General features: G+C 37.9%; 1 protein-coding gene across 8 annotated transcripts in view; it reads left to right on the forward strand.

The window, feature by feature from the left end:
* NFIA (nuclear factor I A) overlaps positions 1-25,286 on the forward strand; it is a 368,084-nt gene that overhangs the window by 129,041 nt on the left and 213,757 nt on the right. The gene's annotated exons all lie outside the window — the stretch shown is intronic.

Below are 25,286 nucleotides of genomic sequence, written 5' to 3' on the forward strand. Positions count from 1 at the left end.
ATATTTAGAGCATGTGAAAATGCTGCTGGCCCCTCCGGCCATTTCACATACTTTGACTCAGACCCTTAGAAATTTCTGGTGGGCAGTTGATATTTGAGCCGGCTGATGTATCAGTCCTGATGCTCCAGACTCGGATACCATTCTAGTTAGAGGCACAGCATGCCTGCGACAGACTATGTGTGAATGTTTCAATGTCAGCACGAGAGGAAGGTTGTGAAGATAGGTGTTCACGTGGGACAGGCTGCAAATCCAGATCTCCAAGGACGAGCTAGTGTACATAACCTTGTTCATGACGGGCCTGGGTTTTGTTTTGTTTTCCTTTTTCCACTTTCATCGCAAGTTGATGATATGTCATTTAAATCTTCGCTGTCACATGGGCGTTGTTTTCTACCCAAGTGGAAGCCGAGTTAGAAGAACCTCAGCTCTGTGGTGATCTTATTTTACTGGTTTCCTTGGATAAAATGCCCTTGATACCAAATAACTGTATGCTGAATACTTATTATTATTGCTCGAGTACAGTTTCTTGGAAAGGATGTCAGGGTTTTCGTAAAGGGGCAGTAAAATCCACTTTTCCCTTTAGCATTTACCAACAACTTTGCAATTCTGGTGGCTTGAAATATGGTCAGAGTGCACGTTACTCAACCTCTGGCTGCTCTTGCTGTTTCACACTGCACGCGGATGGTGCCCCCCACCCCCGGCCAGTCAAACAGTGTAATGCCTGCTGACGCATCAGGGGTGTGTAGGGTTTTGGTTATACGTTTCATGACTCTGGCAGTGAAGGATGTATGCCAGGAAAGTGAGAATCAAACTACCGACCTGCCTGACTTAGAAGATAGATAGCACCACCGCATTTCATCGGAAGCATGGAAGTTTGGAGGTGATCCCCTAAACATGCAGGTCGTCGGCCAGGTTGGGCTTTCTTCTTATAAGTGCATGGAGGACATTGTTTCATGACTCTGCCTAAGCTTGAGTGGACAGATGATTAAAACATATAAATTTGAGGGGGGGTCACTGGATGGCTCAGTCGGTTAAGCATCTGATTTTGGCTCAGGTCATGGTCTTACGGTTCATGGGTTTAAGCCCCACGTCAGGTTCTGCGCTGATGGCTCAGAGCCTGGAGCCTGCTTCAGATTCTGTGTCTCCCTCTCTCTCGGCCCCTCCCCTGCTTGTGCCCTGTTTCTCTCTCTCAAAGATAAATAAATACTAAAAAAAAAAGATATAAATTCATGGATGACATCTGAAAGAGAATTCTACCCCGTGGTCAGAAGTGGGGCTCACCCCCCGTGTTCTACTAGGGTTGATCTGGATGTTTCCTGCTGGATGTTGCTTTTCTGGTTTGGATTGAACCCACTTGAGTTAAGTGGAGCCCCACCCTCAGCCTTGCAAGTAAAAAAAGAAAATCCTGGAAAAGAAGGGTTATGCTAATATCTTGTATAGGCTCTCAATGATGGAAATAGGGATTAGGAGCCAGGGAGTGGTGTGTGACTGATGGAAGTTAGAAGTTGGGCTAATAATAAGTTACATTTGCATATCAGTTAGCAGCTTGCAAACTGGCTCATGTGTACCTTATCTGAGCATTATAACTGCTCACTGAGGAAAAGAAGCTGTTATCATTATTTTTACTATTATCCCCAGTATCACATTCCATTTTACAGATGATAAAATTAAGGCTCTGAGAATTTAAGAGATTTTTCTCAAATTCCTAAACTGTCACTTCTGAATTTGGGTACACGACACGCTCTCTGACCCGAAGTCGTCATCTAGCTTCTTGAGGACTTCCCTGTCTTTTATTATCTCATATTTGGCATTCTAGCAGAACTAAAGATGTTTTATAAATGTATATTTTAGTTAATACTTCCATAGCCAATATAGGGAATGGCACCAAAGTTGCATTCTTTGCTTGCTAAAATCAGCACCTTTGTGAGATAGGCCTAAACTCGTGTAAACTTTCTTAGCTCCCTAAGGCTTCCCTGCTATATTATTATAAAGTTTGCTAAGCACTGCAAATATTAAGAGACATACTCTTCCCCTTTGCTAACACCAGATAGTGCTGTGACATGTCTGAAGTCTTTAGCAGAAGACATGACTTGCAGTGATAATATGTATCAAAAGTTAGTGTTTCCCAGTGAGTAAATTTCTTTGAAAGCTGAAGAAACAATGTGTAGCATTGCTTTAGAATGTGCTTTTAATGAAGAGAATTAAAAAGTACATTTGATAGATTCTTCAATATTGCCAAACTTCTAAAAAATGATTATACCATTATTTGAGGTATAAAATCTTGTATATCATATACAGATATTTTCTTTATTTGTAACACAGCTGGAAAATTCTAACGGATCCATGTCTGTTCAACTACTGATTGTGTAATGCTATAAATTTTTGATAAGCTTGTTCCAAATTTTCTTGTTCTGAAAAGCATTAAAATCACCCCCTATTGAAGACAAAAGACCATAATTTCTTTAGGAGACATCATTAGATACATTTAGAACTAGGGAAAACATCAAAACTAGATAAAAAAAAATCAGAAGACAGCCCCACTGATAAAAATTCAGTTCCTCTGTAGCTGATGAATAGAAAAATCCTTTCCAGTCATGACCACTGAACAAAAAGGCTTGTAAAGTCCACCTCACCATTTACATTGTAGAAGTGTAACTTCTTCAAGCAGGTGAGATACACCAGCTCTCTATCTATCAAGCTGTGATTGAACAAGGATGATAATATCTGACCTATAAATGACTTATTTTTTTGTATTGCCTGTATACATCAGGTCACTACAAAATAGCTGTTTATTATCTTATTTCGGTAACATGATGGTCTGAAGTGTTTCATGACTTGTTCATCCCTTTTCCACGTGACTCAGAATCAGATTCTGCCTTCTGCTCTGCCAGGGTCACTCCCACCCCAAACAGGTAAACTAAACAGGAGAATGTGAGGACTTAGGCACATGTGATGTACCTTGCTTTGGTTAAATAGACCCTTGATATACGTGTTTTGTTTTTTGTTTGTTTTGTTTTGTTTTTGAGAGAGAGAGAGAGAGAGAGAGAGAGCGCGCATGCACATGCGCAAGTGGGGAGGGGCAGAGACAGAGGAAGAGAAAGAATCATAAGCAGGCTCCATGCCCAGCATGGAACCCGACGTGAGGCTCCATCTCACAAGTGTGAGATCATGACCCGAGCCAAAATCAAGAGCTGGATGCTTACCCGACTGAGCCACCCACATGCCCTGACCCTTGATATATTTGATTGCTTATTTACCAAGAACCTGATAATCCAGACTGCTGATGTTACCAAGTGCAAGGAAAAAATAGTGATGGTTATGAACTGGGCACAGTGCTGCTGCACTCCAGTAGTGCTGGTTGGCACAATTCAGCCTTCTTGGTTCATTTTCCACTCACTCCATCAGCATTTAGGCCTTTAGTGAGCATCACTGTATACCATTCTTGGTGGTACATAGCCCACATTTCTAGACAGGCTGGGAGGGTTGGGTCGTAATCCAGTGCTATCATCATATAATCTTTTTTGGGAAGGTGCGTCTATATAACCTCAATAGCTTTTAATGTTGGGATACCAAAGTCAGTTCTGTGGGTTCCTGCTTTTTTTCTACCACCCCCACAGCCTCCAAGTAAAAAATAAAATAAAATTAAGGTGAGTATAGGAGTTTCAAAGAAAGGCATCTATTTCTTATTCTGGCGACAAGTAGTAGATGAAATGTCACTGTGGGACATGTAAGTTGTTCTTGAAACTTGAAAAAGTTTCACTGTTTCAGCAGCATTGAATTGTCAGTTTAGTTTTTTAAAAAAACTGATCAATTCAACAAGACGTGATTGATTGCTCAGGCAAGTTGCTTCTGAGACAAATGTTTGGTATAATTATTCATGTACTATCTCTGGTATCAGTGTGTAGCAATAATCTTTACTGTCCTATTTTGTTTAATTGTCTGTGTATATATTCTCTAGAAAGGAGGTTGATTAAACTTTAAAATAGCTTGTATCTATTGTATGAACTCTATTAATGTGCACAATTATGCCTGGGAAGAGAACTATAAGTAATTCTAAAAATTATGGTTAGAACAGGTGATCTATACATTTTCCCTTTTTAGCCTTCTTTCAGCTGTGTTTTAAGAGCTGTTCTAGAGTACAAGTTTTGGTTAATAATCCATGACAGAGCTAAAGTCAGGATGGGATGGGTCCCACAGGACCCGAGCTGGATTTTGCTGGGAAAAGCTCAAGATTGGGAAATAGAACTTTGGACACACAGGTCAAAGGAGGATATGAAATATTTGCCCCATAACCCTGTACATGACTAACCTTTATTTTGGAGAGGAAAGGTTTCTCAGACTTACTGAAATAGCATTAGATTAGAGGAAACCTGACTTCAGTGGTTTATAGACTCATAACTGTAACAGAATAAAGGCTTAAGATCAGACATTGCATGCAGTCGGACCTCTGCCACTTAGGAACTTCGGGACTTTAGGCATGCTTCTTATTATCTGTTAACCTCAATTTCTTCAACTCTACAAAGGGTAATGATAATATCTATATTGTGGCATTGTTACCAAGAAGAAATGAGGTAATGTCTGAAAGTGTTTAACACAGTCACTGGCACACAGAAGATATTAATAAATGTTGGTTTCCTTCTTGTTCAGCAAAAGCTTAAGGAGAAAGCTGGTGGGGATGTTTATAAATTTCATTACTTCAGTAGCATTTGCCAAACGTATTTACCTTATTGTTTCTAAGTAATTAAAACAGAAATACACATATCTAAATATGCAGATACATATTTTATAATTAAGGCATCACTCATTGTTTGTGATGCATTTGGAGTCGTTGCCTCTGCACAGCTGAATGTTTCACAGTTTTAAGATATGTTGATAGCCTCATCTGGGAGTCTTCTGATTGAAAAGGAGGTTCTTCACCTTCATTTGTGTACTGACTTCGCAGTATCTGAGAACTCCCTGAATTGTCACACAGAGTAGTTTGTGTTTGTGAGTATATGGATTTTCTCAGGGAAAGAGGCCATGGCTTTCATCCTTTCCAGAAGAGAGAGGGGACTCCAAAAGTTTAATACTGATTTTAATGACAGTCTCCTACTTGCATTTTTCAGTCCAAGAATATAAATATTGCTGTTGATATCTGTTGAAGATTTATTGTATACTGGGCTAAGCTTGTTATATGTCTTATGCTAATGGAAACTGGGCCTTTTATGAACCTCAAGTTCACAGAGACTCTTTAGCACGCTCAGGAATGGGAAGCCCCGGCACGGTTTGCCGTGGCACTGTAGAAGGCCCAAGTCAGGGCAGCTAATTCTGCTGTTCACTTTACACATAATTTCTAAACTATGTGACTATAATGATTTAATAATAGTGTTTTTATACCATGTAGAAAAGATACTTGAGTTAAAAAAAATTTTTTTTAATGTTTATCGATTTGAGAGAGAGAGAGGCGGGGGGGAAGGGGCAGAGAGAGAGGGAGACACGACATCCAAAGCAGGCTCCAGGCTCTGAACTGTCAGCACAGAGTGGGGCTTGAACTCATGAACCATGAGATCATGATCTGAGCCAAAGTCGGCCGCTTAACCTACTGAGCCACCCAGGCACCCCACTCAAGTTTTTTTTTTTAAAGCATTTAAAGGATGTGATTCATTTCATGAATCATGGTGTGCCCTGAACCTCAGTTTTTAGGGTTTTACTTTAATTTAACAGGCACGAAGACCACCATTGCCAGAAGGATTATCATTTGTCCTTCATCCCCTCTATGGGAGCGGAGAGTGGGGTGGGGGATAATCTATGGAAGATTCAGATGGGTTACAAAACCCACAGTCGTGAAGAGTCCCATTTATAGCTGGGAAAATTAGGAATGATACGTAGGGCCAAATATTTGGACACTTGCCAGTTTGAGGAAATCTTTAATATAGGGATTTAGCAAATTCTTGGTTTGTTGTGGAACTGATCCATCATGATATGTACATAGCTTGAAATTATCAAGACTTGTGAGTCGGAGATAAGGTTGTATTTGCTGTGATTAGAATTGTCAGCCTTACTGGACATCTCCTGAAATAGCTCTTTTGTATGTGGGTATTTTTTTTTTATGTCTATTGTATTTTAAACATTGTTAATAATATAGTCACAGCACCTCTGCAGAGTCAGTTTTAGTGGTGTTTGCCATCTTGCTTACCTGGTTACTTTTGTTGGGAGCACAGTTCAGATGCCAGGTAGAATTCTTTTCATCTATTATGCATTTCTTATGGTTTCTGTACACTTGCCCTCAAACTTCATGCATTCACTTATCCATTGTAAAAGCATTGAACAGCTATTATGTGCAAGACATTGTTCTGTATTCCAAGAATTAGTTCATTGTTTTTAAGAGTACATATCTGGACATCATTTTAGAATTATTAACTGTGTTTTGTCCAGAGGAATAGATGAGAGAGAACAAGGTAATTCAGTAATTTTGTCAGTGTCCAAGCATCGAAAGTGGTAACTATCAAATAGAATATTCTGTTTCCTGACCACCCCCGAGCCCCTACAGTTTCACATCTAATGTGCATTATAAAGTGTTTGTAGTGGAATTGGTGTTTTTCTAGAGCCATCTTTAGAAGATTTCTCAAAGGATTTTGAATTTTTAGGGAAATACAGAAGACTTTTGCTTCGTTTTGGCTGGGAATTTGGTGTCTCTATTGAAACTTGGAAACCAAACCAGACAGCTTTAGGTTCTCATTCATCATTTAGAATGTCAAAGAATGTAAAAGTGAAGAAGCCAATTTTGTCTTAATTCTGCATATTCATTATATTTTGTTTATTTTTAATTTTTACCAAATAAGACTGACTTCACTTGCTTCTTATGAACTGAGCCTAATAATCACACACTTTTCAACTAAGAATGTTAACTAAATTATGTATCCTTGAACAAAGTCACATAAGCTTTATGGCTCTCAGTCTACTTCTTGACAGTTTTTTAAAAATTTTTTTTTTCAACGTTTATTTATTTATTTGGGACAGAGAGAGACAGAGCATGAACGGGGGAGGGGCAGAGAGAGAGGGAGACACAGAATTGGAAACAGGCTCCAGGCTCTGAGCCATCAGCCCAGAGCCTGACGCGGGGCTCGAACTCACGGACCGCGAGATCGTGACCTGGCTGAAGTCGGACGCTTAACCGACTGCGCCACCCAGGCGCCCCAACAGTTTTTAATTTTTAAGAGTTATTCTTTAATTTTTCTAGAAGAGAATTTCATGGTAGTAATCTAATAACAGTCTGCATGTCCTGTGTTTGTGAACCTGTCTTCCTTGTTGCATTTGGAAATTTAGCACGGTTTAGTAAGTTGTGATTAGCACTAACACACACCAGAAAACCTACTAACAATGTCTAAAATGCATCTACTATTAGGGTTGAATTTGAGAGGAGGGATTTCAATGTGTGGAGCACAAATGCCTTCTGTCATGGTATCTTTTTAAACAACAACGAAAACTTACCTCTGTTTATTACTACCAGACTTATCTGCCTTCGTCATAATCTGCATCGTACATCCCAGTAAAAAGAAGAAAATAAAACCACCTAGGGGAAAAGAAAATAAAGATCACCTAGGGAAAACCATTGTTAAAATTTTGCCATTTCAGGGTTTAGCCTTTCAAACGTGTGTAGTTTTAAAATCCTTCTTAAAAATGGGACGCTATGCCACAAAGACCTTTTCCTCTCATTGTCTATTTTCCTACAGCATCGTTTTTAACGGCTGCATTATATTTCAGAATATAGATTGGCTGTTATTTGTGAAATCCATGCTAAATTGGATATTGAGTTTGTTTGCAAATTTTTGCTATTGTATTAATGTGGCAATATCAACATGGTACAGTCACAGTTTTATTTATTTATTTATTTTTTCTTAATGTCTTATTTATTTTTGAGAGAGAGAGAGAGAGCACGAACAGGGGAGGGGCAGAGAGAGAGGGAGACACAGAATCTGAAGCAGGGTCCAGGCTCCGAGCTGTGAGCACAGAGCCCACTGACACAGGGCTCGAACTTAGGGACTGTGAGATCATGACCTGAGCTGAAGTCAGATGCCCAACTAACTGAGCCACCCAGGTGCCCCATCACAGTTTTATATTTATAGATCAGCTTTATTAAAAAGCGGCATTAACTTGCCATTGATGTTTTTTTTTAGAAAAAATTGAGTGAGATGGCATTGGTCAGTTCATCCCTTGTATACTTTTTCTGTTCATACACTTTGTAAAAATTATTTTTCAAACTACTAACCTCAGTTATTTTAAAGCTATTTAAAAAAATTTATTAGCCATGTAGTTATGATATGTTGTATGACTAATAGAGTTGTTAAGCTTATGGCTATCTTATGTTTAAGGAAAATACCAATTATCTTACATTATTTTCACTAATAGAACAAAGTTTATGATAGTGTCGGGCAGGTAGACTAGGGCATTTTCCATCAGTAACATGGGAGCATGTTTATGCCATTGTCTGTCTGGTGAGAAGTGAAGAATTTCTTGGGGCTTAAGGAAGAAGAGGGACCACACAATCCACAGTAATTGTGTTTATATTTTTAAAATAATCTCTCACTGCCTGTTTCCAAAACCTATGGGGCTTTAACTGCATGTGTGTGTTTTTCCTTGCCCATGTGCCTTTCTATCCCTCATAGAATATCTTAAATGCCATTGGAATACTTTACCCTGTCCCCTCCAATTTGTGGGTTTGTGGCCTAGTCCAGCAGCAGGCTTTGGAGAAGTTACTTGCTACCTTATTATAACATACTTAAACTCAATAGCAATTCAGGCCTTACTGGGTATTTACCTAATTTATTGTGGCAATGCGGTATTTAGACCACTGATTAAGTGAAGTCTGTCAGTATAGTTAAAAGAAATTAGAGACACTATCATTGCTAAATCACTTAACAATTCAAAGAAGAATTGTAAACATATGAATCCATTTAATTATAATAGTGCCAATTATAAGAGAAATTGTAACGCGGAGAACAGTGGCTTTTATGTAATCATAATAATGGCATGTATTTATCTTGGTTTGGCAAGTTAGGCCTTTCTTTAATACTTGGCTTTGCCTAAATAGAATGTGGTTTGCTGAAACCCACAATAACCCCCACACCCTCCAATTTGTTATTGCAGAAAATACTGAACAATAATCATGCAGTATGAATGATTAATGTATGCATGGGTTAGTAAGTATCTTTGAGGTTTAAAAAGTGTTTTTATTTACATTCTTCTGTTGGCTGAAGGTATAAAACAAATAAATACAAATCCACATGTGTTAAATATTCCCATCCCTTTTCACACAAGTATTTGCAATGTGAATACAATCATAGCTTTTTCCTTGCTTTCTATGCTGTTTTTATTTACCCAGTGCATATCCTTTAATTATATTGCAACTGTAGTATTTGATATGTAATGCGTTTTTAAATTCACTAAGTACTTTGAATATAGCTTCCCCAAAATATAAAAATAATCAATGTAATAATATTTGAAGATTGGCCAATTTAACTTATAATGTTGTGTTCTAAAATAATACCTATTGGAATCACACTTATTTGAAGAGCATGTGTAAAAAGATTACTCACATTCTCTGTTTAATAAGATTACAATTATTATTGAGGACAAAGTGCTATCTAGTGGTATAAACAAAATTACTCTGGAATTGGAATATTTCTACGTTTTAATCTCGGGGCTTCTACATCTTTCTCTTTCCTGCTTTCAGAAAGATAATTTGCTGTAGTTTCACACTGTGCCTTTCTAGAAGTTGGAAGGAAATCCTACTTTTCTAAGCAAAGAAGAGAGGAATTTAAGTTTGAAGAGAGCTCTGATAAAAACTTACTTTGAAAAATTCAGACAGGTCTTTGTTTTAAGAGTAGCCCTTCCATGGACACTTAGAATTCATTGTATAAGCTATATGTTATAGAAGACATCAGAAATCCAAAATCTTGAATTTCTTGTGTGTGTGTGAGACACAGCTGAAAAAGAAACAAATAGTAGATTTTAAAACTTGGTGTCCAGAAAGGGTTAATATTTTTATTACTTGAAATTTGATATAAAATTGTGGGCAACCCATGACATGGTTTGGAGTACTTGATTATTCTTTTCTCAATAAATAAGAGTGGCATACAGTTAATTTCAGCACTGTAATTGAGCAATGCATTCTGGGAAGTCGAAAAGCACTGTAAGATGAGGAAATGTTTTAGGGCCTAATCATGAGAAGAAAGGAGCCTTTCATAGCCCGTATGATGCTGTTGTCAGAGCTAAAGGCAGATAATGATTCAGTAATAATGGCACATTGTGAATATTTAAGCTGAAAAGATTTGGGCAAAATGAACAGACATTGTTGGTTTGTGAAAACTGAACAGTTGGTCTTTGGGCTTCAAAAGCACTCTGAACTCAGTACAACATTTTTATTCAAAAATTTTCCTAAAACAAGATACTTTTTTTGAAAGTTATATCACACACCGTCACTGTGAGGAGTTTTAAAATGATCTGCTTGTTTAGTTTTCACTAGAAATTGGTAGCATGGCCTCTTTTTCGTTACAGAGAAGTTTAGAAGTTTCACGTGTTCCTTCTTGACACATCTTTCCGATGTAGTCGGCAGAAGCAACACCTTCAAAGAACACTCTCATACACAGCAGTGATGTAAAATATTAAATATAAAACCAAGAGTGTCAGATTGCAGAGAAAGTGAAGTCATTTGCACTTTGTTCCTAAGGTTTCCAATACACCCTTAAGAGTCTTGGAGCTGGGTTTCTATGTACCTTGGCTTTTCTCCTCATTAGTATATTTTCAACCTGTTTGTTTTTGTTCTTGAAACATCTGTGAATAGCAGGTTTATACAGCTATAGTTTCCTATTTTGGGGTGAATGTTACCAGAAGCCTAAGATTGGAGTCCTGGTAGCCTTCCGTTAACTTAAGAAGAAGAGAGAACTCAACCCCGGTCCAAGAGCAGTATATTTTAAAGCTTACCAACTTTAATGGTAGATTTTTAGAGTCAGTAGCACATCTGGTAAAAAAGCTAGAATCCTCTTTGCCAAAGTATAGGTAAGACAGTGTGATATTGAAATAAAGCTTTCTGAGATGTTAAAATCTGATTCAAGTACAAAAGAAAACTTTTAGAATAAGTTTTAGGACAGAATTCAACCTTTACGTATGTGAGATATGTATATATCTCCAGTGGGCTCTCGTGTATTTTGTATACGTGCTACAATCACATAAATAATTTGAAGTCTGGTATTTCTTTTATAAATATACTTCTCATGTGCAGTTTTACACAAAGACTGAAATGAAACAGATTTCTGAGGACATAGAAATGTTTTTCCTTGAATAAAAAAGATTACTTATTAAAAGTGGCTTCATAATTTAAACCAAAATAACTTTTTTGGGGGAGAGGGGTTTCTTCTCTGGGATTTTTTCAAGGAAAAAAAAATGTTGCCGTATGTTTACACTAATATTCATTTTTGCCCATATGCTTTAAATCTGTGTATTTGTTTAACCAAATATTGTTTATTTTTAGAACTGTTTGATTTTTCTTTTTAGCTGGAATTTTTAACAGCAGTTCTTTTTAAATTAAATTAAATAAAATTATACTATTTAAAGGACATTTTCATCAGGAGTTGGAACCAAGAAATAAATCCTCTGTTACCATTAGGTGAGACTGGGCAGGAAATAGGCAGAGTCCAGAAGCAAAAATAAAACAGAAACAAATGTTTACCAAGAAAGTGTGATGTGATCCAGGCAGATTCTTGTATCATTTTTTGAAAGTAGCTTTTCTCAAGGCACTCAATGCAGCTATAATCAGCCTTCTCTGTACTTCTGCAAGAAAACCCAATTTAAATTTTGACCTGCACAAACTTATACTTTCTTAAGCTTTGGGGAATTGAGACTATAAAATGAGATTGTTTGCTTGGAAGCTCCATAAAATTTAACTTGGTTTTGGAATGTATGATCAACATTTCAAATAGCATTTTTAAAAAGTCTCTAAAATCACTTTGTGACTTTTTTAAAGATTCCACATAACTGCAGTATTGTTTGTTTTAATTTTTTGTTGTCTGATTATGTGTCCAAGAGTGTGGATTTCTTATTTGATGGCAAGCAGTGGTTTTATTTGGAATGTTGGTTATTATCCCCTACCCCTTCCACTGTATTTCTGTTTATTCAAATTTATGTTTTTTATCAGACAACTCTATGGTCAAAGTCAAGGGAATCGGGGATGCTAAACTGTATTAACATTTATTTACTCTGAGGTTTTCTGAGGATATCAACTAAACGTTTATTGGAGGAACCTTCCAAGAACATTAACCTTAAATTTTGCTATAAATAATTTAAAGCCCATATTCAGAAACCAGCCTGTTTGAAAACTGGCCTTCCCACTTGCAAATTACCAGATGGTTCTTGCCTAATATGAGAAGAAAGGCTTGAGTTAGAGCTTTAGTGGGGAGGTGGAGTGATTTTTACTGCTGATAGAATGGCATTTTATTTATTGAGGTGTAAAACGGTAAGATTAGTTAGATGAGGTACTCAAATTAGGAAAAATTATGAAAGAATTTCAATTGTAAAAATGTTTAAATTAGTTTATTATCTTGAATTGGGCTTTTCAATTTTAAACAGTTTTACTTAATACATTTCAGTAAAATTAAATAGATTATTGAAGTAAAATAAAATTTATTTATCCTAATTAAAACCCTCACATTTATACCAACCAAAATCCATTTTTCGATGTTTGCATCTTGTGGTATGCTCTATGGAAAAAGGGAGCTGTGTGTGCGTGTGCATGTGTGTGTGTGCGCGTGTGTGCGTGAAATACCTCTAAAATATAAATGCATACTGTTGTCCCTCTTGAAAAGCCACAGTGCACATTAATACATTAAAAGGTCGGAGAACTTAGTTTAACCTAGCAGTTCCCAAATTTATCTGTCAGCAGAACTTTTTGCTTGTAACCCTTGTTAACCCCCCAAAACACACTTTGCGAAATTATGCTTTTAACCTTTTCTCTGCATTTAAGTGAAGAAACTTAGGATTTCAGTCCCTTTCGCTGTAAAAATTATGTTCCGGCTGACCCTGCTGCCCAGCAGGAGCCCTTAGGAATGAATACGTTCCAGTCTCCATTTGTGTACCAAGTGCCCCCTGGAGGGGGACTTTATCTCAGAAGCAAGGCCACTTGATTCAGTTGTCCCACCTCTGGTACCCATCCATCCAGTCCATTGCAATTTACTTTAAGTACTTCAAACTGCGTCCTTGGAAGACAGATTTGCCTGGAGCCGTTCCAAGTTGGCAAAGGGATGTTCCAATAAAGCTCTAAGTGGTACTACTTGCTGATCAAGAGGAGAGGGTAAGGGTGGTGACAGTGTGATGCTACAAAGGTCATTTCGTGTGATCCTAAAGTCCATTTTTAAAGGCCTCCTTTCCTTTCACCCCGTAATTTTGAGTATTGGAAAGATTTGTTAATGAAGCTCTCTTTTTGTTATGCCTACCAAGAAACAGACTTTTAAAAAACATTATTTTTGAGATTCATGACTTAGGAATCCTTTGAACACTTGTGCTTTAATTTGCCCCATTGCTTAAAAAATGTTTTTATCCCTCTTATTTCTTTGAAAAAAAAAAGTCTGTGAAAAGGAAATTGATTTGAAGATTTTAAGCAAAACCTCAGTAAATAGTCAATGTAGAGCCATTATGTGAATTTTTATGTACTTAGTATCTTTTTACATGGGAAAGAAAAGGAGCAACTGTAGCTGGGAATTCTGGTTGTTGTTTTTTTTAATCACCAAAAAGAAGTTTGCTGTCCTCATCTAGATTGTTTTCATCTTCAGGATTTGCTGAATAAGCACAGATGATTTTTTTTATATCATAATATATATGTTTGCATCTATAAAAGATTTTAGATTATTAATGTCTGAAGCCCTCACTAGTATGAGAGAAGAGTTTATGTCAGTGTTTGAGCTGTTACCAAGCTAAAAAATCTTACACACACACACACACACACACACACACACACAACCGACCACATATACCACACCAACTCTATAATCTTCCCACCAAGTAGACTATAATAATTCCAGAGGATTTAATACAGTTTATTAGATAAATGACTTGCCATTTTAAAAGACCATAAGCATACATTTTAAACTTTATACGTGAAACAGGATCTTGACAATAATTCATGTAATCTAATTAGCTAATGTATCAGTTGTTAATACTTTCAGGATATCTAGTAAACTAGAATGAAATGTTGGACACCAGCAAACATGTCTGACAGAAGGAAATCCAACCCCAGCAGGAAACTAGTATTTGTGGAATATCTAATGTGGTGCTACAGCAGTAACACAGAAGATTAGTGACCAGCTGGGGTTATTAAACCTCAAGTTTGCCTCATGCTATTGACATTAAGGCAGCCACTTGGTAAAGCCTGGAGAGTACCATGTGCCTCAACAGTTAGCGCGTGGAGACTGTTTTAACAAGTCTCCAGATATGGATTTACATGATAGACCATACTCACACCTTGTAGTGTTATCTGTCAATCAAGATTTAATAATGTTCCTTGATAAAACGTATCTGGTGTTCATTTCCATTGAGTCACCCTACTTATTTTGTATTTTTATGTATTCGTTAAGAATCCATGGTCACCTGACCTCTTGGCAGCCTTCTGTACACTGTGTGTTAACCCTGCTCCCCGGCGATTGCAGGGGTCATTTTAACCCTTGTGAAACAGGACGCTCCAAATAATCGAGTCCAAAGACAGTTGAGAAGGGATCTGCAGAATCTTCCCCCCAAAAAAGAAAGGCTTAATTTATGCCTTTGGCAACCACTCCCCTCCCATCTTTTTATTTTTATTTTTGGGAAAAGGATTTTACATCAGACAGATATTATTAAAAGATTTTATTTAACACTCACATGCATTTTGTTCTAAAACGAATGCTTGCTCAAGAGTCTAAGAAGGCTTCATGGGAAGAGCAAAGCAATCTAAGCCATATGTATTGGGCACATTGCCAGTTGTTTGCCAATATGCCCAAGCCACCTGGCTGTGCATTCAGCCAAGTATGCCATTCCGACCAGCCAGCTTTAACCTCCCGGCTGCTTTTCAGCGCTTAGGAAACTCCAAAGGCCTGGAGCTGCACTTCATTTCTCTCGTGCCAATAGTCTCCGCTCAGACACACTGCACAGCTACACTGACCAGCAACTCACAAACGCCCACTTTGAATGAGCTCCCCTTTTGTTTAGAGCACCATTCACTGGTGTTGAACCAGTGCCATAAGATGAGTCTGGAGATAGCAGACTGAAACCTTTACCCATATGCCATAGACAGACACTTTGACTGACAAGCAGTATTTATTCCCAAGCTTGCAGTGACAGGGTTTTGTGATTCTGGTTTGCGGAGATACAGGTTGACTTCATTTGCCGCTGGTTTCAATTTTTATTTTGGGCGCTTCTAAGTTTTAAATGTTTGGAAACATTTGTTCATTTGGTTTTCCCTTTCTGTTTAGTTTAGAAATTGGTTGTGCTCTTTCATAATTTATTTATCAAGTCTGATTTCATAATCTTTGGCAATCTAGGTCAGGAATTCTGCGGAACAGGCAGCCTTAAAATCGTCGATGGAATCTTGAAGACAGATCTGTTCTTTTCGAAAGTCACAGTAGAGAAAGTTTTATTCCTAAAAGGTGGTATTCTTTCTTCTGGCAGATCATAGGAAGTATATAAATATGTTGTCCCTTTTTGCCTTGGCTTGCAAGAAACTCAGAAATAGATTTAATTCTTAATCTCACTAAATACATCAGCCTAGGTTTTTGCCTTCATGACTTCTCTTCTTTAACCCCTGTTGTTTTTGTTCAGATTTTTTTTTTTCTTTTACAGCCTCAGATTTGCATGTGTTTGTATATGTATATGTGCATTTAGTATATCTTGGTGAAACATCTCAAATCGTTTTGGGAAGGTAGGTGTGATAACTGAGAGGGAAATATAAACTCAGTGTAGAAACTTTAGTCTATTTCTAATTAAAATCTTTAAGTGGACTTTTCTGGTGTAATAAGCAGCAGACTCAGATTAATTATCACATGATTTAAATAAAGGGGGTTGTGATGATTTCGGCCTACAACCTCCATTATTATAAATTTCCGTGGTAGCCTTTGGACTGGCCAATTTATTATTTCCCAACAGTATTGTGGTCTGTACATTCTCAGTTGATGCCAGTTTCCTCTTCCTGGCTCAATGACCACTATCTCTCAGATCTTGAAGATCTGTTTTGGCTTGGCTCCAATTTAATCAGTCTGAATGGATCCTATTGAGTAACTTGACTCATTCACCCTGCTGAAGAGAGTCTGAATACACTATTTCTGAGGGTTTAAAAAAAACTATTATAATGTTCTTTTTGATTAGAATTGTCTGTCATTTCAGGAGAAACATGTGATCTGTGTGTGTGTGTGTGTGTGTGTGTGTGTGTGTGTGTGTGTGTATTTTGGGAGCCCATTTTTCATTCCATTAATAAGACCCTTTCGGATGGTTACATTTTGGCCAAAGTCCTGTGACACACTCAACAAAGCCCTGAGCAAGGTGGAGTTACACCAGCTCACAAGATGGATAGACGGAGCTGGGGGAAGTGTCCCAGCGGATTTTTGCAGTCTGTGAGAGGAACTGCAGCTGTAACCACCCATCTGTGCATCCTTGGCTTAGGCTGGGCTTCAGTATTGAACACTTACCCTGTAGAAAGATGTTCAAAAGGAATGGATGGTATGGTTCAGATAATAATGACCCAAATGTGACGGGGGTGATGTTTAAAGACGAAAGCAGTTATATTCCACAAACTAAGATTTGGCTCTTTGGCATTTCTGAAATTCTAAGATTTCTGCAATAATCATTCCTTTGCTTATTTTTCTGGATCATACTAAAAAGAAATACTGGGCTTTCAGTTTATTTTCTCACATGTACATGAAGATTTTCAGCATAATGTTTAAGTGCAAAAGAATCCCAATGACCATATTCATAGTGTCTTCCCTGATTCATGTTTTTAGCTTATGAGTTAAGCTTTCTATAATAGGTAGTCATCTTACTTACATATCTCTGCTCCTGAGCATTTATTGTCTCCTCATTCATTTTGGAATACCAGTTTTTCTTTTGAAAGCATTTGTGTACAACACAATGAACTCAATGATTCTGGACAAAGAAAAGGCCGTTGATTATTTGTATTTTTTAAGGTTCTTTATCAAAACTTTAAAAGAACCTTATAGGAACCCACTAGTAACCAAGAATGTAAATATTCCTCTCAAATAATATAAAATTTCTCTCCCTCTTTTTGATATAGGCAAATGATATATAGCATACTGTATTTATCTCTATGTTTAATGTGGGCAAATGAATAGGTTTCATCTGAATTGTCTAAAATAAGTCATTAATGAGGTCAGAGCAAAATAAAAGGCAGACCTGGCAAGATTCATTCCCTTATTGGGTAAAAAATTTCATAATTCCTCCATACAAATCAGAGTGAATTAAAGAGCCTATCACTTAACAGGTATTCTTGGAAAAACAAATTACAGTTGACCCTTGAACAGCACAGATGTGAATTGTGCATGTCCACTCGCATGCGGAATTTTTTTCTCTGATAAATAAAGTACTATAAATGAATTTTTCTTTTCCTTATGATTTTCCTAATACTTTTTTCTTGTACCTTACTTTCTTATAGGAATACAGCATATGAAACATATAACATACAAAATGTGTGTAAATCGGCTCTGTTATCAGTAGGACTTCCCAACAGGAAGCTACTAGGAGTTAAGTTTTGGGGGAATCAAAGGTTATACATGGAGTTTTAACTGTGTTGGGGGTCAGCACCTCTAACTCTGATGTTGTTCAAGGGTCAACTGTACTGTTTCCCTGATACAACTTCCCAAGCCAATTACTCAACCATATATTCTTAAGGAAAAGAAACATCTTTTGTATTTATGCCTAAAAATTTGTTACATATTTACAGTGCAGTGAGATTTATATCCCATTTCTTGAATATTCTCCCATACTCAGAGGCCCCCAACACATCATTGATGTCTTAGGCAAGATCCATGGGTGGTGTTTTTGTTTTTTGTTTTTAAATCCCTTTATTTGATTTCACTAAAGTAGATGAGCTTATCCAGCAGACATGGAATTTTAAGCCAGACCTCGTTTCAGGGAGATAACTTTTATGGATTTATTTATTGAGTGCCTACTATGGTAGGTGCAATAAATCCCATCCCTGCCCTGTGGAAGATGAATGTATGGTTGAGTCAGGAGCCATGTGTCTTTCCTTCCTCCCCAACATTCATTTATTAGCCGTTAATCTCATTTCCTCAAAAAATCCTTAAAGGTTGAGTTTTCTATTAAAATCTAGGATACAAGTGCAAAAACTTTATTAAAAATCATTGTGGACAAAAAGGACTTGATAAAATGCAACACTGATTCCAAGACTTTCAAAATTCCTTGTCAACCAGTAACAAAGAAGAGTGTCCTTAACAAGATAAAATTATGTCGTATCAACAGAAGGAATCACACTGAATTATGAAACATTGGAGTCATCCTCACTAAAATCAGGAACAAAACAAAGATGACCATTATCAAGATTATTATTTAATGTTCTCCTAGAAGCTTTGGCAAGTGTAATAATATATGAATCAGAAATAAGAGTTAGGGCTGTTGAGAAGACAAAATTATCACCATTTGCAAATGATAGAATTATCAACTTGGACAAGCAAAGGGTTCAACCAAAAACATGTGGAATCAATCAGAAAATTTAATAGAATATCCGGCTAAAACATAAAAGCCCTAAAGCAATATGTTTTCCTCATTCAGCCATCTCCATTTAGGAAGCTATGGTGGAAAAAAGATCTTGTTCAGGAAGAAAAAGCACAAAATATCTAGGAATAATCTTGAAATAATTTGGCAGTGATTTGATGAAAAAGCCTGCCTTGAAGTTAGTGTTCTGAATTATAAAGGTTATAGGACTGGAAGGGAATGGCATCTGATGAGTTTACCCCTTACGCATTTCTCTCATATTGCAAGCTGGAAGTTACCTCTTACTCTCCTTTCATAGTGCTTCATGTCTAATCCACCACCAAGTTTTGCCAACTCGGCCTTCTTACTAGCATGCAAATCAATTCCCATCTTGCCCTATGATTCCTTTAGTTTTAGACCCTTATTATGTCTACCTCACACTCTCTGTAGCCTCCTCTCTTTGCTCTCATTCTTTCTCTGTTATCCATCCCTTCCATTCATTATGCTACTACCAGAATGATCTTTCCAAAAAAACAATTATCACTCCTTTACTGACAACCCTTCAATGGCTCCCATCACCTGCTGTATAAATTTCGTGTTTCTCAGCATTCCATACAAGGTTCTTTATAGTCTGGTCCCTCTTTCCCTCTTTGGTGTCATTACTGCCACACCCCACCTTTCACATTTGGATACATCATTCTCCAGCTCTCTGCTGAAATGCTTGTGGTTTACCAAGGCTCTGTGCTTTTCACTGCCTCAATGCTGCATATCAGTGTGGTGCCATTGCATATTGTAGTTCCTCTGCTGTGAATGCTCTCCATCCAGATGGTTCCACAGCCTGCAAAACTCCAGGTCCTCCTGCAACACTCAGTGAAAGCACCGTTTCATTCGGAAAACCACTGGAGACACCTTCTTGCAAAGTTAGAGACTACTGTCTCTGTTCCGTGAGCGTCTTGATATACTTTTGTCATTGCAATTACCACACTATTCAATAGCCATAAGTAGCCAGTAGCCCCCATTAGAGTATGAAACTCATTGCATCTCTAACATTTAGCACGGTGACTGGAACATAACCGGACACTCTATTATTTGCTGAAACAAATATTTAAAAAATCCCTTAACTTTGAAATTCATGAAGGTCTGTGTTTCTGAGATAATTTTGTAGCTATATAATTATCTTCTGGGACAACTGCCTTAAAATTTCTTAGTTTTTTGACATTTCGGAACTAAACAATGACTGGACATAAAATATAAGTACACACATATTTTATGTCACAGCTAACGTATGACATGCTTAATGTTTTTTCGGGAATAAATAATGAAGTTTTATGAATTAGGCTATAATTTGTGTTTATATTGTCAGTGCTAATCATTTCTTTATTAGATGCCTGGGTTAAGGTCATTAGCTTATTTGCTGACATTTGCAATCACATAACAGTGTTTTATTTAAAGTAATAAATGACACTGAATCGTAGATATGTAAAATTTGGATCCATTTAAAATATTTATTCAGATTCTTTTGTATGCTTAGGAAGGAATTTGGTGCTGTTGCGCTTCAGAAAGGCATAAAACAAATCCATCTTTAAGAAGGTTAAGACTTGCTTATATAACAGCTAAACCAAGACAAAAACAAAAGGGGATTGCATCCTGAGAAACCAAGTATCATCATCCCCATTTTATAGATAAGGAAACTGAGTTTCAAAGAAGTGTAGTGATTTCACTAGCATTACAACCAGCTGTTCATGACGGGTTTGAGGCTGGGACCTAGGTTTTCAGTATCCTGTTGAAGGGCTCAAAAGAGAGTTTAATATGCTAAAAATTAATTTAACGAATTGGAAAAATGTAAAACAAGCCCACAAAGATCAAGAAACAGAACAGTTGATTCATGATTTTTCTAATTGTTTTCCCCTATTTTATTTAGGCATTTATAGAAGTAAATTTTGAGTCATTTATATCTGAATGATTACAGGATGGCATTTGGGTGTCTCTTGTATTTTGTAGGCATTCCAGAAAAACTAATTAATCTAACTTCACAAATATTCCTATGAATGATTGGGCTAGACCCATTCTCACTAAAAGGGAAATTAAGCCATATACATTATATATGTACATATTTATGTAAAGCATAGTCGAGCAATACTACATCGGCATTTTATTGCTGTGAGTTGGGTGACACGATAAGTGGTAAAGCCACAAGTGAGTTATGCAGGCCATCTCAACTAAATGCCAATAAAATGTTTTTACTGTACCACATCATCCGGGATTCTGCCTATGCTACAGATTTAAAGGGAACCAATTTTAGAAATTTCCAGAGTTGTAAAAGTTTTTATTGGCTCTATATTTCAAACTTGCTGGCGTGTAAATATTAGTTCTATTAATTGTGGTAAAAATTAACACACAGATTTAGAAAAAATACTCATGATAGGGGTCTTTCTTTTAAATGAATTTTAGTCCAGTTTGTCTGGTTTTAAGTATAAATGCTTTCTCCTCTTTTCCCTTTTTTTGTAAATCCCTTCCTCTTTTCAGTCTTTTTTTTTTTTTTTTTTTTGCATTTATTTATTTTTGAGAGAGAGAGAGCCTCTGAGCTGTCAGCACAGAACCCCATGTGGGGCTCGAACTCACCAGCTGTGAGATCATGACCTGAGCTGAAGTCGGATGCCCAACCGACTCAGCCACCCGGGCCCCTCCCTTTCTCTTTTCAGAAAGCACCTGAAGCCCCATCTCCGAAGAGCTCTCCATGGCTAATGTTACCCCTAAGTTTGATCTCATTTTTCTGCATGCTTCCTTTCACTTATTGCTCATAAATTCCTTTGGCAATTTTTTTTATTCCTTTTAAACCACTATTAGTTGTAGTTTATTGTTAAATTGTTAATTTACAATTTATCATTATTACACTGTTGGATACACTCTGTCTTGCCAAATCAGTTCTAAGAGAGGATATTCAGTGGTCTTATGTTGTCCCTGAGCTCTAAGGACGTATTTTGCTTGTTTTTACTGTCCTTTTTCGTTCCCTCCCTTCCTTCCACAGGCATCATTTGAGTGCCTGCCATTTTCATGTCTAAGCTGTACGTTGGCTACTGGAGATGGGAAGCTGTCTAGTAAAGAGCATATAGAAATGATTCTCAAACTTTTGTGTGCGTCACAATCCCTTGGAAGGAATTGCTAAGCAGTTATATCCCCAAGCCTTATACCCAGAGGTTTTGGCCAGGGACCCAAAGATCGATACTTCTAAACAATAGGTGATTCACATACAGACTTGGAGAAACCCCAGTTTATAGGTGAGGGGAGAAAGTTCCATAAAGTGATTCGTTGTTCTATACTATTTAAAAAGCCCTATGATAGCAACATGTTCCAGGTGTTTAAGGAGTCCAGGGGAGGGGAATCTACTGGAACTGGAGAGGTCAGAGGAGTAATGCCATAGTTGGTGCTTAATACTTGCTCTATAAATAAATGAATGCGCCTTTGAATTTAGAGTTAGACCGAGGTGGTTGAAATCTTGGGACTTGACTTTTCTGAGCCTGAGTAGAGTGACCATAGGTTGGCACGTCCCCAACGCTATTTCCGTTAAATTGGTCTCAAGAGTTGTTTGGCATAATTTATTATTTTCTTCTGGAATCCATAGGTGGATGCACAGAGAGCTGTGAAGCAGTCTTTGAACTCTTAACTTTTTCTCAGTCTAAACAATGTGGACAGAAGGGGAGGAAGAGTCTGCCGTGGCTCCTGGTGCTTTGAAAGGCCTGGTTCTCAGGGACCTAAAATAAAGAGTGGATCCTCAGATTCTGACCCTAGAGTTGCAGTTTGGAGTGCTTGATGCTGGTTCATCCTTGCTTATGTGGGTGCCTGTGTGCCGTGTCTGTTCTCTGAGTGCCAGCTCTGCTTTGAGCTACAGCATCTGCTCTCGTCTCTTGTCTCTACACACCTATCCTGCTACTTGGCCCTCGGGAATCCCTTCAAAATACTGGCATAGAAGCAAAATGCATCCCTCAGAGAGGCCCCTGGTCGCTAGCTGCAGCCCCAGCAATAGAGACAGTAGCTAACGGCTTTAGGTTAAAAAAATAATAATAAAAAATAAAAAGTTTGTGCGTTTCCTCTTACCATACAACTGTCACTATTCCTCCCTCTGTAGCTGTGCTGCTCAAATAGTTAAAGATCTGATGACTTACATGTTACTCAAGAAGACTGAATATGTATTTTGACTGCCCGTACTTCCAGAATGAGATTTTTATTAAAAGACAAGAAGAAACACATTTGTGTTACAGTAATTTTACTTTTTTTTTTTTTTTGTCTTCAAAAATGACCACAACTGGGTTATTTCCTGGAAATAGAGCCGTAATAGTGACAGCCATACCAGGCGTGTGAAGGCTGTGACATCTGTCTTTGGTTTCCCTGGCTTCGTGTTTTAGTCCCTCCCTCTCCCTGGTGGGTCCTCTCTTAAACAGAGTCAAGCCTTTATACCACTTATAAGACTCCGCTCACAAGGAAGCAGCTATTCCCACTAAAGGAAGTTACAACTTGTGGGAAGGGTATGGTAGCCAGGAGGACCAGTGTCTGTCGAGTGAATAAGGGAATGGACCAACTCTATCACAAGCAATTTAAAAAGGGTGAAAAAAAAGTAGATTTATCAGCTTATAATTTCATTTTTTTAAATGTTTTTTATTTATTTTTGAGAGAGAGAGAGGCAGAATACGAGCAGGGGAGGGGCCGAGAGAGGGGGAGACACAGAATCCGAAGCAGGCTCCAGGATCTGAGCTGTCAGCAGAGCCCAATGCAGGGCTCGAACACACGAACCATGAGATCATGACCTGAGCCGAAGTCGGACACTTAACCAGCGGAGCCACCCAGGGACCCCTTGTCATTTCATTTGTAAGAACGGAAAGGGACTGGGTGGGTTCCCCTACTGAATTAAGGATTGTTTTGCTGTCATGTGGACTCATTGCTTTTTAGAGTTAGTATCTGACAGTTTAGGCTATAGATCAGTGGGGAAGGTTGTTCTATTATTCATATGGTTTTCTCATCTTCCCTTCCCTTTCTGTAGCCCCTGCTCCGTGACGGAACATGGGGGCTGCTCTCGTGTTCTAATGCTGATTCGGAACACATTAAAAGCATCCTGAGTCATCTGTGTGTCCAGTGCAAGATCTACTTATCATTTCAGAAAAGATCCATCTTTAAGAGGAAGGTGGGCAAAGGGGGAAGAGAGAAGTCATTTTTTTTCTAGATCGGTGTCAACATGGGAACAGCTGACAAGCACAGTCGTCACGTGAGAGAGTTCTTCAGTTGAATAGGTGTGAAGTGGAGGGTGTATCTTGAGCGTCCTGCCAGGGAGGGTCCCCGAACACGTAGCACAAGGTATCCTGGAAAACAATAACAGTGTGTGCTGGCCTCTTTTAGGGCAGGTGTTGTATACAATATTTATATCTTTTCTTTGATGCACGTTGTCATGAGGTACTTTATCATATCCAAACCGCAAATCATGATGCTCACCTACAAAAACGCTAGCTAGACAAAGAAATAGAAAAGCCTGAAGTTGTCGGGTTGACAGATACCTTCCCTCCATACTTTGCCCCCCTGCTCTAACTTGAATACCTTTTAACTGTTACGAAAGAGGAGTTTTCCTAAAAATGACCTATTTCTGGTTTCTTATCATTCAATGCCTTTATTTTCGTGACTCCTTTCTTTTCCCTGTTGTTGATTAGTTTCCAATGACTGTGGATTCATTTGCTCTATTAATGAGCGAAGGGTACATCTCAGGACTCTGTGCTTTTTAGTCTACAGGCAGATATTGCCCACTTCTCTAATTATGTCCAGCTCAGTGAGCTATGTCAATAGCTCTTCTTTTTCTTGATTTGCATCAGTGAGGAAACCTTAGAAAATTAACCCTTAGAAAAACTTTATGAAGTTTTATAACTTTATGAAGCTATTGCCAATGACCTTTTCATGTTTTCATTCCAAGGCCCAAGATGTTTGCCGATTATTGCATGGATGAATCTTTGTTTTTGTTTTTTCATTTTTTATTTTTGAGAGAGACGGTGCGAGGAGGGGAGGGGCAGAGAGAGAGGGAGAGAGAGAATCCCAAGCAGGCTCCTTGCTGCCAGTGCAGAGTGTGACGCAGGGCTCGAACTCAACGAAACCACAAGATCATGACCTGAGTTGAAATCAAGAGTCGGATGCCTAACCGACTGAGTCACCCCGGCGCCCCTAGAATCTTTGTTTTTCACTGCAGTGTCATGTAAGGTTGTGGAGGACAAGGAGTTTTGTCTCTGGTTCACCACTACATTCCTAACACCTAGAATGCCATATGGTACATGGTGTGATACATGTGCCGCACCTCTCCTCACTGCCCCCAATGGTGAATGAATGAATGAATGAATGAATGGGTTCAAAGCATTCCTTCGCCCTCAAAACAGTCAATCACGTGTGGTCATTTCTAATTCCTGGTATCAAGAACCTCAGACTCACATAGCCTTGTTTCAAGTAAGAGCCTTCACATAATTCTACAAAATATATATACTTATTTTTATAATTTCTAAGTCATTTTATTAAACCAAACAGAATAAGAGAACCTTATCTTT

The sequence above is a fragment of the Acinonyx jubatus genome, chromosome C1 (genome assembly GCF_027475565.1).
Source record: "Acinonyx jubatus isolate Ajub_Pintada_27869175 chromosome C1, VMU_Ajub_asm_v1.0, whole genome shotgun sequence".
Lineage (NCBI taxonomy): Eukaryota > Metazoa > Chordata > Mammalia > Carnivora > Felidae > Acinonyx > Acinonyx jubatus.